Source organism: Dromiciops gliroides, chromosome 1 (assembly GCF_019393635.1).
Source record: "Dromiciops gliroides isolate mDroGli1 chromosome 1, mDroGli1.pri, whole genome shotgun sequence".
Taxonomy (NCBI): Eukaryota; Metazoa; Chordata; class Mammalia; order Microbiotheria; family Microbiotheriidae; genus Dromiciops; species Dromiciops gliroides.
In genome coordinates, this window is record NC_057861.1 from 671,011,057 (window position 1) to 671,025,536 (window position 14,480).

The 14,480-nt window shown below is 45.9% G+C and overlaps 1 protein-coding gene across 19 annotated transcripts in view; it reads left to right on the top strand.

Moving 5' to 3' along the window:
* Positions 1–1,007: 1,007 nt before the first annotated feature.
* Positions 1,008–14,480, top strand: part of OBSCN (obscurin, cytoskeletal calmodulin and titin-interacting RhoGEF) — a 325,223-nt gene continuing 311,750 nt past the window's right edge. For 15 of the 19 annotated variants that reach the window (XM_043975986.1, XM_043975988.1, XM_043975987.1 and 12 more), the window contains exon 1: positions 1,008–1,203. The gene's annotated coding sequence lies outside the window, so the exon portion shown is untranslated. The remainder of the gene's footprint in view (positions 1,204–14,480) is intronic. The other 4 variants (XM_043975998.1, XM_043976001.1, XM_043976002.1 and 1 more) reach the window with 1 other exon arrangement.

Genomic DNA, 14,480 nt, shown 5'->3' on the forward strand with positions numbered 1-14,480 from the left:
TGCCCTATCTTTCAGGGTTGTTAAAAGGCTCAATGGTGGGCATACATGCAAAGCCTTTATACGCCATGAAGTGTAATAAATGTCAGTTCCTTCCTTCTTCCTTCCTTCCTTCCTTCCTTCCTTCCTTCCTTCCTTCCTTCCTTCCTTCCTTCCTTCCTTCCTTCCTTCCTTCCTTCCTTCCTTCCTTCTTTCTTTCTTTCTTTCTTTCTTTCTTTCTTTCGCAGGGTAATGAGGGTCAAGTGACTTGCCCAGGGTCACACAGCTAGTAAATGTCAAGTCTTTGAGGCCAGATTTGAACTCAGGTCCTCCTGAATCCAGGGCTGGTGCTTTATCCACTGAGTCACCTAGCTGCCCCATAAATGTCAGTTCTTACAATTATTTAGGTAGATGAAGTATTATTAACTCCATTTGATGGATAGGTAAACTGAGATTCAGGGAAATAAACTGCCTTTCCTCAGATCACATACCCTATTAGAGTTGGGGTTCTTCCTCTTAAACTACCTCCTAAACACTCTGTAGTCTGAGAGGACTTATATGATGTTAGAGTGGTAGAAAAAACACCTTTGAGATGTTTTGGTCCAATTTCCTTTTCTAGACCAGAATCTGAAAGGGGGTGTTACTTGGCCAAGGTCATACAAGCAGGAAGAATAGGACCACAGCCTAGGTTTCCTGACTTCAAGTCTGTTGCCTTCTGGATAAGAGATCTGGATGACCCACTGGCTTTCTCCTCCTGAAACTCTTCAGCCTTGGTTCTGAGGGGTCTCCCCTCTCCCCACTGACCCCCAGGGCTTCTGTTCTCCCTGCTCCCCCCTTCCCCGAACCTCCCCCACACTCTGCCCTTTTGCCTCCCTCTCTCATTCCTGGGAGGGTGAAATTGGATCTCCCAGTAAGTGACACCCTGGGCTATTTTGGAGCTGGGCACTTGAGGTGGGGAGGGCGAGCAGAGCACGTCATCCATCCAGCCCAGCGAGGCTGGTGGGAAGGGGAGGGGGTGGTCTTCGCTGGAGCCCTCAGCAGCGGAGCCACTGCAAGGGCTACCCAGCACAGCTGCCCCACTCCCTGTGTCTCCACTGGGTCTGAGGGAGAGAGGGAGGAGGGAGAGACCCCAGCCCTCTGCTCCCTCTCTCTCTCTCCAGCTGCTGCCCCCTCCCCTAAATCCACCTTGGGACAGTCCTCCAGCCCTGACCACAACCCACACTCCAGGTAAGCAGGGACAAGGAGAATGCTGGGTTGAGAGGCAAACTACTGGACTTCAACTGAACTCTGCACTTACTTAAAATGGCATGATTTGGGGCAAATCCTTTTTTCATTTGGGGCTTCGATTTCCTCATATATATAATAGGGTGCTTGAACCCCATACTTTTCTAAGGACCTCTTTAGCTCTAAATTCTATGAGTCTGGATCTTGGAGCGTGTTTGCCGTGTACTGGGGGTGCACTGGGGGGAAGTAGTTCTTATGTTTGGGGAAGCCAAGCTCCCAATCTGTAGCTTGGGAACAATTGAGAAGGTTCTTAGGACCAAACTGGGTCTCTTGGCTGTCCCAAGTCCCTGAAGGTCACAGTCCCTCTGAGGGCAGGAACAAGGGCCCTCTTGGGGTTCCACTGGGCTACGATTTCACTCTGCAATGTGGGACCATCCATACAGGAGGTCTGATCACAGGAGGGGATTGCTTGACACTTCTTCATGGGACAGGAACAATATATAGGGACTCTCAAGTCCTGAGCTTCTGGGGGCAATTTGGAACTTGGCTATTCCTCCCCCTTCCTCTTCAAAGCTCCCCTCTAGTCAGAGAGCTGATCTCCTTTTTCCCTTCCCTCCTTCATTCCCAGCATTTAAAAAAAATCTTTGTTCTTCTTTCCTGAACAAGGTACTTCCCTCCATTTCTACCTCACTAAACCTTGTCCTTCAGAGCAGAGTTCAAGTACTATCCCTCCCACAAAGTATATCCATGCCCCACACCCTAAGCAGGTTTGGGGAGACTTTGTGGGCCCTAGGCTGCCCTGGCTGAGAGTAGACCTGACAGCTGGGGCTATTTTGGGCATGTTGTCTGGAGGGGGTTGGGGGGGGTTGACATCCAACTCCAGACAAGAATTTCCTGGCACTTGAGGCCAGTGTTGGGGCTGGGGAATGTTCAGAGGGGGCCAGCCCAACCCCTTCCTCCTGAAATTCCCTCCCTTGGATGCCATCCCCTTAAAGCTCCTGGGGAAGAAGGGACAGTGGTCTTAGCCTCTGGCCAAGTTCAGAGGCAGGAGGTTCCTGATCTCCCTCCATATTCCCAAGATCCCAAGTCTGGGGTAGGGGTCAAATTCCATTCAGTCATAGACCCTCAGTTGGGGGATAGTCAGGAAGGTGAGGGGTATCTGTGTATAAGAGAATGAAGCGATGGGGATATGGAAGAGAAGGGTTATGGCCGCCATGTTTTTGGAAGGACATGGATTAACTGAAGTCTAGGGGATGGTGGCCAGGTTGGTGAGAGGACTGGAAATCAGATCCGTAGGGGGGAGTTTGGTTGAAGGCACTTGGGATGTTTAGCCAGACAAAAATAAGGCTGGGGGAAAACATAATAACTGTCTTCAAGTATGTGAAGGATGGTCTGGTGGAAGAGGGATTATGCTGGTTTTGCTTTCTCCCAGAGGACGCAACTAGGAGCAATGGGAAGAAGGTACAGGAAGGCAGAAATCAATTCAAGGTCAGGAAAAATGTCCCAATAGTTGAAGTTGTCCCCAGATGGCTTCCTGGGGAGGTTTTCCGGGGGAACCTGGAGGACCCCTTGTTGGGAATGCTTGTGAGGGGAATCCTCCATGGAGATGAAGTGCATCAGATGGTTCCATTCAGGGCCAAGGCTAGGCATAGCCAGTGCCTCCTGAAGACCTACCATTGCAGCAAAAGGAATGAAGTGTCAAGTTCATTCCATGAGGCGATGGGGAGGGGAGGCCAGGAGCAGATGCAAGTCTCTTCACAGTGGGCCAACTTGGGACCAGCTAGACTGGTCATTAAGGTTGGGGACAGAGGGACACAGTGACCCCACCTTCTGCAAGAAGCCTTTCCTGGTTGCCCTTAATGTTGGTCCCTTCCCTCTGTTGATTCTCTCCAATTGATCTTGACTATACGTTGTTTGCACATGTTGTTTTTTACCTGTTGTCTCCCATTAGACTGTGAGCTCCTTGAGGGCAGTGAATGTCTTCTGCCCCTTTTTTGTATCCCCAGCACTTGGTAGAATATCTGGTATACACAGTAGGTGCTTAATAAATGCTTGTTGCTCAACTGACAGACCAGTGACAGAGAATGAACCGGGTCATTGGGTGCATCGGTTTTTCTGATGTTTCCATTTCTGCTAGAGCTCCAAACTGCTGTGGGCAGGGTGCACAGATTTATAAGTTGCGTATACACCAGGGGCCTCTCAGGGCCCAGCACCAAACCTTTCACACAAAAGGCATTTAATGTTTGTGGAATGGAACAGAATTGGTTGAGCTGCTTTTATCTGTACACAGAGAGAGAGAACACTTGGGGGCTGATGTCAGCCCCCTATGAGTGGTGGTGTAAACTCCAAGCCTTGTGAAAGGAAGAGATGCTCAAAAGCTTCTCATGTCTAGTGGGAAGAAAGATTCTTCTTGGTGCCTCTTGGCCTCTTAGGGAGGGAAGTCTGATGGAATGGAAAACAGCACGGATTTGTACTCATGGGATGCCAGAAACTCAGTTCAAGCCCTGTCTTCTCCATTAGGCGACTCTGGACAAATCACTTTGTTCTCTGAAACTCATTTTCCTTATCTGTAAAAGGAAGGGCTGAAATGAATTGTTCTATAAGGTCCTTTGCCATGTGGGATAGAAGCTTGGTTCAGCAATTCTGTGAAAGAAACTTATATTATTATAGGTTATGGGGTGTGTTAGAGACAGACAGACCTAAAGAGACACAGAGACAGACAATAGGACACAGAGACACAGAGACACAGGGACAGACAGAACAAAAGAGACGCAGACATGCACAAATAAGCATGAGGGATCAAATGTGTACTGAGTGCCTACTATTTATGTGGTCCTCTGTTGGGTGTACTAGGGAGAAAAAGGTGAAACCAAGCCAGTACTTGCCCTCAGGGAGATTACAATCTAGTTGCTGCCAGAGACTTGTATAGATAATTGTTTTATAAAGGAAAATGAGATAAGTGGAAAGGGGAGATAAGGACAAAGTGCTGTGAGAACTATGAGGAAAGAGAGCATTTGTAGGAGCAGGGATTTGAGGATAAGGAAAGGAAAGCTTGGCACCTGATTTGGGACTTCCACAGACAGATGAACCTGGGGTAGGGGTAGTCCATTTAAAAAACAAATATAGATGGGGCAGCTAGATGGCACAGTGAGTGGATAGAGCACTGGTCCTGGATTCAGGAGGACCTGAGTTCAAATCCAACTTCAGACACTTGACACTTACTAGCTGTGTGACCCTGGGCAAGTCACTTAACCCCAATTGCCTCACCCCCCCCCAAATATATATAGAATATCAGTCATTCAGTCAATAAATATTTATTAAGCATGTGTCAGGCACTGTGCTAAGCACAGGGCATACAAACAAAAGCAAGACAATTCCTGCCCTCAAGGTGCTTACAATCTAAGGGAGAGACAACACATAAAAAGAAGGTGAAAGTATGGGAGGGAAAGGGGTTCCACCCTCTTCCCCCCCCCCCACCCCCATACCATGACAAATCCCGTAGCTGGGAAAAGATGAGCTGGCTGCCCTGGATGCCCTCCTAAAGTGGAGGCTCTGAGGGAGCTCTCCAATGTCCATCCCCTCCAAGAGTGAGGGAAGGGCCCCGGGGGCAGGGGATGCTAAGGACATGTGAGTTTCAGAGCTGAAAGTGACCTTAGATAATCTCCTTTACTCCAACTCCTCATTTTATACAAGTAGAAATTGAGCCTTAGGAAGGGGAAGTGTCTTCACTGAGGTCACATGACTAGTAAGTGGAAAAGCCAGGATTTGAACTCATGTCTTTCAACTCCTAGCCCTGTCCACTTTTCTCTAGGCCATCCTTCTTCTGGACTAATCCCACCATGAGTCCTGAGTTAGGCTGGTGGCAAACGGCATGTGAAGAAGATGGAATGGGGAGGGGTTGAGAGATTATAAGAGTATAATCAATAGGATTTAGTGATTGATTGCATCTAAATAAGTGATTCAGGCCAGCAAAATAAAGATTAAGAAGCATGTAGGGGTCAAAGCTGAGACAGAGACAGAGACAGAAAGGTATGGGGCCGGGAAGAGTAGGGGGAAGCAGGGAGGTAGGGAGGGAAGGAGAGAAGGGAGAGAAACAGAGAGACAGAGAGACAGAGACAGAAAGGTATTGGGGGAGGAGTGGAGGGAAGGAGAGAAGGGGGAGAGAGACAGAGACAGAATGAGAAAGGGAGGGAAGGAGGGGGAGATAGACAGACCGACAGGAGAAGGGGTCATTCCCCTTCTCCAGGCACCAATGATCAGGGCACTTTGAGGCAATATTGGTGCAGATGTGTGTTTCCCCCCAGATGTTTTGCGTAGCCATCTGTTTCTGATATACTGGCTTGATTCAAAGTTCCATAAACAAAGAGACCACATCCTAATAATTATCACGTCTCCACTCTTCAGCATAGTGTGTCTACACATTTGTTGTTGAATCATTTCAGTCGTGTCCAGCTCTTTGTGAGCCCATCAGGGTTGGGTTTTTTTTGGCAATGATACTGGAGTGGTTGGCCATTTCCTTTTTCAGCTCATTTTACAGAGGAGGAATCTGAGGCAAACAGGGTTAAGTGATTTTCCCACCGTTACACAGCTACCAAGTATCTGAGGCCAGATTTGAACTCAGGAAGAAGAGTCTTCCTGACTTCAGGCCCAGCACTTTATCCACTGAGCCACCTAGCTACTACTTCTATATAGTTGATAATTAATAAATGGTTGAATGAGGAGTGAGGGGACCTAAGGGAGGCCTGGGGAAATGGTATATATCTTATCTTTCCAAATAGTGAATTCCCTGGTGAAGTGGTGGAGTGGAGTGGGGCACTGGGCTTGGCAGAGACCTGGGTTCAAGTTCTCCCTTGTCATTTAATGTCTTTGTAGCCTTAGAAAGTCATTTCCTCTAGCTGAGCCTTGATTTCCTCATCTGAGTGAGCAAGCATTCCTTGATCTACCTTTTACCAGTGATTTGCATACCACAGGAAGGTGGCCTTGATTTAAATTCATGGAGGGCTGGGCAAGGATGGATTGGGCATTTGACTTTAAACTTGACACTACGGCCTTAGGCCAGCAAATTCCCCAATCTGGGTCTGCTTTTCCGCCTTTGTAAAATGAGGGGGTTGGATTAGTTTATCTCTAAGGTTTCTTCCAGTTCTAACATCACATGAGTGTATGGACAATGTAGCATAAAAGGAGCAAACATTGGCCTGGGAGTTGGGAGAGCTGGATTCTTGTCTCATCTCAGCAATGATCTCACTGTATGTTACTGGGCAACTGATGTCCTCTCTCTAGGGCTGAGTTTCCTCCATTGTAAAATAAGGGCTGACAAATGAAATCGCTAAGATCCCATTCAGCCTTAAGTCCTGTGAGCCTATAACTGTTTACCAAGATGAAATCCAAGGTCTCTTCATGCTTAAAAATCCTCTGCTCCTATGAGACTTGGAACTGTGTCTTATGTTTCCTTGTTTCCCAAGATACCCAGTTCAGGATCTGGTAAACAGTAAGTGTTGACAAATACTTGTTGATCTATGGAGTGATTGATGGTTCTGATGGAAAAATAGATAGGGTGAGGAGACATAAAGTTAAAGACTGAATGGAATGAAATGGAGCTAATCAAGGAAGGATGATTTTTGGAGATGAGTTTTCAGAAGAGCAAAATATGGTTTCATACAGAGGAGGATAGTATGCTAAGTTTTTGTGAACATGTTATTTTTTTTTAATGTTTTTTTTAAGCCAGTTTTTAGGCATTATCTAAGGCAGGGTTATTTTTTTTTTAATTCGGAACAAAATCCAATATAACAAGTATGCATAGTCAAGCAAAATAAATTCCCAAATTGGCCATAACCAAAAATGAATGTATTGTTATGCACCTTGAGGCCATCATCTGTCTTGTCTAGGATTTATCATCAGTCCTCTCAATTCATGGTTGGCCATTGGGATGATCAGACTTCTTAGGTCTTTCAAAGGTATTTTTCTTTTTTCTTTTTCTTTTCTTTCCTTTTTTTGTGGGGCAATGAGGGTTAAGTGACTTGTCCAGGGTCACATAGCTAGTAAGTATCAAATGTCTGAGGCTGGATTTGAACTCAGGTCCTCTTGAATCCAGGGCCGGTGCTTTATTCACTGCACTACCTAGCTTCCCCTGGTATTTTTCCTTTACAATACATTATTAATTTATAAATTATTCTCTTGGTTCTAGAAATTTACTTCACTTTGCATCAGTTCATACAAGTGTTATCAATTTTCTCTGAAGCTTTCATTTCTTATGCTGCAATGATATTTGATTATATTCATTGAAATAATTCATTATATTCACATACCATAATTTATTTAGCCATTTATTAGTTGATGAGCAACCCCCCCCCCAACTCCCATTGTCCAATTCTTTGTTAAAACAAAAAGGAGGCGAAGTGGATAGAGCACCGGCCCTGGAGTCAGGAGTACCTGAGTTCAAATCCGGCCTCAGACACTTAACACTTACTAGCTGTGTGACCCTGGGCAAGTCACTTAACCCCTATTGCCTCACTAAAAAACAAAAAAAAACCCAAAAAAGCAAAAACCAAAAAGGGATTCTAAAATATGTTTCTATATGTGGGTTCTTTTCCCCTTTCTTCAGTCAGTCTCTTTGGGGTGTAGTAACGCAGGGTTGTTGTTATTGCTGTTTCTTCCATTCAAATTTGGCCACTGAATGCTTGGATTTGAAATACGATCTAATGGAAAGAGTCCTGGATCTAGAGTTGCTGGACCTGGGTTCAGGTCCTCACTTACCAGCAGTGTGATCTTGGCACAGTTGCTTCATCTCTTAAGGTCTCAGTTTCCTCCTCTGCAAAATGAGAGAGTTGGATTTTCCACATGGATTTATAGATTGTTCTATCAAGTGTCCAAAAAAGAAGTTAATACCTCATCTACATTGATTTTTCTCAAAAACTGAGAAAGAACACACTCTATTAAGCTTCTTTTATGAGAGAAATATAGTCCTAAATAACTAAACCAGGGAAGGATAAAGCAAAGAAAGAAACCAAGCGAAAGTTAACATTAAGAGATAGGAGATGTGGATCCAGGGCACATCTTGGGGCAAGCTCCCAGGTAGCAGGCATATTGTGCATAGTAAGTTGGCAAAGGAAGCTGAGAAGACACAGTCAAATAGGTAGGAGGAGAACCAGCAGAGAGCAATACTACAGAAACAGAGGGGAGAGAGTGTCCAGTCGACAGCGTCAAATGCTGCCAAGAGGTCAGGAAGGATGAGGATTGGGAAAGGACTCTTGGATCTGGCGATTAGATGATTCAGTAGAGGGCAGTTTGAGTTGAATGACAAGATTGGAAGACAGATTTCGAGGGGCTAAAAAATGAAAGAAGTAGAAATAACAAGTGTAGGCAGCTTTTTCCAGGTGGTTGACTGTGACCCTTGGGTCCAAATCTTGGCTCAGCCACTTACTACCTATGTGACCTGGGGTAAGTCATTTCCCATCTGTGGGCCTCAGTTCCTTATCTGTAAATGAGGGGATTGGACAAAATCACCTTTAAGGTCCCTTCCATCTCTAAATCTATGAATATTTAATATGATCACATAGACCAGTATCATTGATGAATATTGATGCAAAAGTTTTATTACTGTTCTCATTTTACCGATGAGAGCATTGAGACTCAGAGAGGTAAAATTTGCCTAGGATCACACATATCGAATCTGGGATTTTAATCCAAGTCTCTATTGGCTTCATTACTCATTACCCCAGTATTCTTTTTAATACACTAGAGACCTTTGGAAACCTTACGAATCTGCCATCTCTGGTTTTTTTGTTTGCTTGTTTTTTGTTTTTTTTTAGTGAGGCAATTGGGGTTAAGTGACTTGCCCAGGGTCACACAGCTAGTAAGTGTTAAGTGTCTGAGGCCGGATTTGAACTCAGGTACTCCTGACTCCAGGGCCAGTGCTCTATCCACTGTGCCACCTAGCTGCCCCCTGCCATCTCTGTTTTGAAGGCATTCTCCCCCTCCCTTTAATAATCCTTTGAGACAAGAAAAAATCACTTTCCTGGTCCTCGTTCCTGTAACTCCAGGCTAGAGAACTCAGGAGCAGAGGCAGAAGCTGAGCCACATTCAAAAGCTAGAACTTGGATTATAAAAATCAGCTGCAAGAGCACAGGATAGGGAGGGTATGGCCAAATAGCAATTGAAGTGAAAATGATCAGAGTTTCTAGTGAACCACAAGCTAAGTGTGGGTCAGCAGTGAGACATGACAGTCCAAAAACTAGCACAGGCCATAGGCTCCATTAATGGAAGCACTTCCATTAATGCAGCAGGAGCTATAGAATAGGTGTCAAGGAATGTGGGTTTGAATCCTGCTTCTGTCACTTACTCCCTGGGTGATATTGAACAAATCACTTTCTCTTGTGATGCCTCAGTCTCTAAAATAAGGGAGTGGACTAACTCATCTCTGATGTCTCTTCTATTTCTAAATCCGTGAAGGGGAAGGGAGCAATCATTTATTAGTCACCTACTATTTGTCTGGCAGGCATTGTGCAACATTATCATCTCATTTGATTCTCCCAGCAACCCTGTGAGGTAGGGACTATTATTATACTAATTTATGGTGGAGGAAGCTGAAAGACATAGAGGTAAAATGACTTTGCCCAGGGTCACACAGCTAGGAAGTGTCCATGGCTGGATTTGATCTCAGGTCTTCCTGATTTCCTGCTCTATCCAACGGGCTGCTGAACTCGAATCTTGCTGTCCTTTGCCCAGTAAAGACACATCCGAAGGCTATGATCAGTTCTGGGCACTGTATTTTAGCAAGGGTGTTGACAGCTGTTTTGTGTTCTGATGATTGTGACCAAGATGAAGAAGGGGATGTAGAACATGCCATCCAAGGACTGGTGGAAGGAACTAGATTTATTCAGCTTGGAGAAGACTTAGGGGGCATATGTATGGCAGCTGTCTTCAAGTATCTGAAAGGGCAGACATGTGCAAGAAGAATCAGATTTGTTTTGTTTGGCTCCAGAAGATAGAGGCAACTAATGAGAAGAAAACAGGGATGGGATTTAAGCTCTACAAAAGGAAAAAACAAAAACAAAAACAAACCTTTCTTCTAAAATTTCTCCTAACGCTGAGAGGTTTATTATTTCCCTCATTTCTACGATCCTTGTGAGGAGAGGCAGTCTGATATGGCAGAGAGAATCAGGGATGCCTGGGTTCAAATCCCGCCTCTGAGACAAACGTGAACAAGCCGCTGAATCTCTTGGTGCCCCTGGGATCTCTGAGCCTAAAAGTCATAGACAATGCGCTAATCTGCATCGGAGGAGAAAATTTCCACAATACAAGTGTTCTAGACAAACGAAATCATAGGTCCACACCAATAAGAAAAAAAAAAATCCTGGTAAGGGATCCTTGTCCCCTCCCACCCCCCCTTAGTGTTGGGGGGGAGGGGGTCACCATTTGTTCAGAGCAATGACACTGGGGAAGCTGAAAGATTTCCAGGATATTATAACGATATTGATTGATTACTATATTAATGATCACTGGTTTTGCTTAATAACTTCATATAATCATTGGGTGGTGTGGTGGGAGGCTGGAGATCTGGGTTCGAGTGCTGGCGTCTTCAGGAACTAACAACGTGTGACTTTCTCTCAGCCCGTTTTCATTAGTAAAATGAAGGGATTGGACTAGATGGCCTATTGGGTCCCCAGCAGGTTTTACTCTCTATTACTTTTATCGTGTAGTTGTTCTTGGGGTCACAGAGCTTGAAAGAACTTCAGCTGATGTTTAATCAGGCTAAAGCCCGAGCAGGAATCTGGACAAGCCAATTCAATTCTCGGCGCTTCCAGCAATTCTCCGAGATTATGTCACAGATATTTTGCCAGTCTACTTCAGCGACAGGGAACTCACTACCTGTCAAGGGAACACATTTCTTTGGTGGGCGTTTTTCATGGTCAAAAAGTTATTTTTTTAAGAACCGGCATGAAGAGGGAAGGCAAGAGAGCCGCATCAGACCAATGCGAAGAGCTGCTCTTGGTGTGGGGCAGGAGAAGTCAGAAACAGATCCGGGAAGGCTTCCTGGAAGATTGAGGGGGATGTTAATGGATGGGTAGGAATTCAACAGGTGAAGTGGGGAGAGGAAGGACACTCCAGGGAAAGGGAACCGCATGAGCAGCGAGGGGTATGTCAACAGGAGGGAGCAGCGCCCTAGGGGGCGGGGTGGCTGGGCACGCAATTGGACTGGAGCATTAAGCTCATGCAGGAGAATAATGGGATATGAAGCTGGAAAGGCAGGCTGCCTGCTACCAGACGATGGAGGGCCTTGAATGCCAACCAGAGTGAACTTTATTGGGTAGACAACAAGAAGCTGTTCAAAGATTTTGAGCAATGTGGAGAAAGCAGTTTAGTGGGAAAAGGCCCCAGGCCGGGGAGGAAGCCGGTGTTGGCCAAAAGGTCTGGGAGTCTGGCTTTTACCGCTAGTTAGGAAACCATACAATTCTTCACTCTCTGGACTTCACCTCCTTGCCAACAATATTGGCCCCCACGCCCTCTTTCCTACTCCCTTTCTGTGTTTTATTCTCCAAGTTAAGGAGACTGTTCGGGTTTTTGCTTTTATTTGTATTCCCAATGCTTAGCACAATGCCAGGCACATTATAGGCACTTAAAAATTTTTACAAAATTCTCTCTCTCTCTCTCTCTCTCTCTCTCTCCCTCCCTCCCTCCCTCTCTCTCTCTTTCTCTCTCTCTCTCCCCCTCTCCCCCTCTCCCTCTTTGTCCCCCCTCTCCTCTCTCTCCCTCCCTCCCTCTTTCTCCTCCCTCTCTCCTCTCTCTCCCCATCTCCTCTCTCTCCCCCTCTCCTCTCTCACCTCTCTTCCTTTCTCTCTTCTCTCCTCTTTCTTTTCCCCTTCCTTCCCTCCCTCCCTCTCTCCTCTTTCTCTTCTTCCCTCTCTCTCCCCCTCTCTCTTCTTCTCTCCTCTTTCTCTCCCTCCCTTCTTCCCCTCCTCCCCCTCTCTCTGTCCTTTCCCTCTCTTCCTCCCTCCCTCTCTCTCTCCCTCTCTCTTTCCTCTTTCTCTCCCTCCCTCCCACTTTCCCCTGCTCCTCTCCCTCTCTCTTCTCTCTTTGCCCTTTTCCCTCCCTCCCACTTCCTCCCTCCCCCTCCTCTCTCATCTCCATAGTATAATTATTTAACCTTTCTGGGCCTCAGTGTCATCCTCTCCACAATGAAAGTTGATTGAGATGGTCTGTAAGGGCTCTTCTCCCTTTAGAAGAGACATTGTGTGATGATGAAATCTGTGCTTTGGCAGATTAGTCTGAGGAGAGTATAAACCATCAGGCTGGAGAGGGAGCAGAGTGGAGGCATTGTGGGAGGGAGATGGGGCTGGGGAGGCCTAGTGGGAGCATGTAGCAAACCAGGCTCACCTAAACCCTGCAGCCCTCCCTCAGCCCTGACCACATTCCATCCTCCACACAGGCAATGCCCTTGCTGCTTCTCTGCTCAGGTCAGGGGTGCGGGGGCTTGGTTGGGTCTCACTGTTAGCCTGCCTTGCAGCAGTGCCCAGCCTCCCCACTGAGAGCAGAAGCTACCAGAAGAGCAGTGAGTCAGCAACCCCTTTTTTAGCCAGCCCAGTACCCCCACTGCAAAGGGCTCCACCTGCTTCCTCCCTCGAAGGATTAAATAGGATTAGAATGATGGGAGAGCAAGCTGTTCCCTTGCCCTTCCTCCTCCTGCTCAGACCCTGAAGCTCTGAGCTTTGGTACTTTAATATAATAGTAAGGATGGGTTACTTTGAAGCATCCACACTCTCTTACCAGCTCACCCTTGGGAACCACAAAAAGTGGACTGAGTTGGCCGACTTAGTCATGACTGGGGTCAGAGTTCAGTCTGTGACCAGGCCTTCAGCTCTATTTGAGGTTTTAGAGATCACTTGGAATCATACTTCTACTCTTGGCCTCACTAGGCAGTAAGCCACGTGGGTGCTTTTTCTCAGAAACCAGATTGGGGATAATTGTGGGTACTCCAATCGACAAACCCGGCCCTTCTCTTCAAGGAGAAAGCCAGAGCACACTCACCCAGAGCCAGTGGCATTTGATACAGCACATCCCTTTTAGCTCCAGGGGGCTCCGATTTCCTAAGTTTCCTTTTCTGGCCCCCACAGATTCCTTTAAGAAAAACTCTTCAGATACTGTCCTCCCCTCTCTCCTAGTCCCAAATGTCTGATGTGATGATGGGAAACGTGGTTTCTGCCTTTGGGAACCCCCAGTCTTGTCAATGTTGTCTTGAGTAAATTTAATAAAGGTGGATTGAGGTACAATTTATTTACAGTGATGCATATAATCACAGAAGCTCCTTTTCAGAGTGGGATGAGTCCTCAGTAGTCATCTTGTTCAACCCATACCCCAAAAGGAATTCTCTTTACATTATACCCAACAAGTTACCATTCCATCTCTGCTTGAAGACCCACCCCTCCTCCAAGAAGCCAGTTCCATTTATAAGAATATCAAGCCTAGGGGCAGCTAGATGGCGCAATGGATAGAGCACTGGCCCTGGAGTCAGGAGTACCTGAGTTCAAATCCGGCCTCAGACACTTAACACTTACTAGCTGTGTGACCCTGGGCAAGTCACTTAACCCCAACTGCCTCACTAAAAAAACAAAAACAAAAAGAATATCAAGCCTAAATTTCCACCTTCTTGCTATTGCTCTTGCTTTTGACTTTTGAGACCAAGCAGAACTAGTGGAAATCTCTCTTCCTTCTGAATACTCTTCAAATACTCCAAGATGGTTATCCTGTCCCATCCTCAATCTTCTCTTCCTAATGCCAGACCTCCCTGGTTTCTTCAATGAATTTTCAAGTGACATGGACTTTGCCATCCCTGGCTGGTCTCCTGTGGAGACCTCTAGCTCAGCAATGTCCTATAAAGAGGTGAACACAATATTCCAAATGTGGTCTGATTATTAACCCTTTACTAAGAACTGTGTCTCTTTTTATGCAATCCAAGATCCACACTAGCTTTCTTAACTGCCATATTATGCTGCTAGGTTCTGTCCCACTTATAATCAGTCCACTAAGACCCCCTTGATCTTTTTCAGGCAATCTTTTCATCATGGCTTTCCCACCTTGAGCTTAGGAAATTTAGTTGTTGGGTTTTTTTTTGGCGGGGGACCTATATTTTTGTTGATATCTTCAGCATCCTTTCTCCTTCCCCTTCCCAGACAGCCAGCCCACATAACAAATAATATTTTTGAAAGAAGAAAAAAAAAGGGAAAAAGGGAAGACACCTCCAACATCAACAAAATTGATGAATGCATTGAAAAAGTCTGAAAATG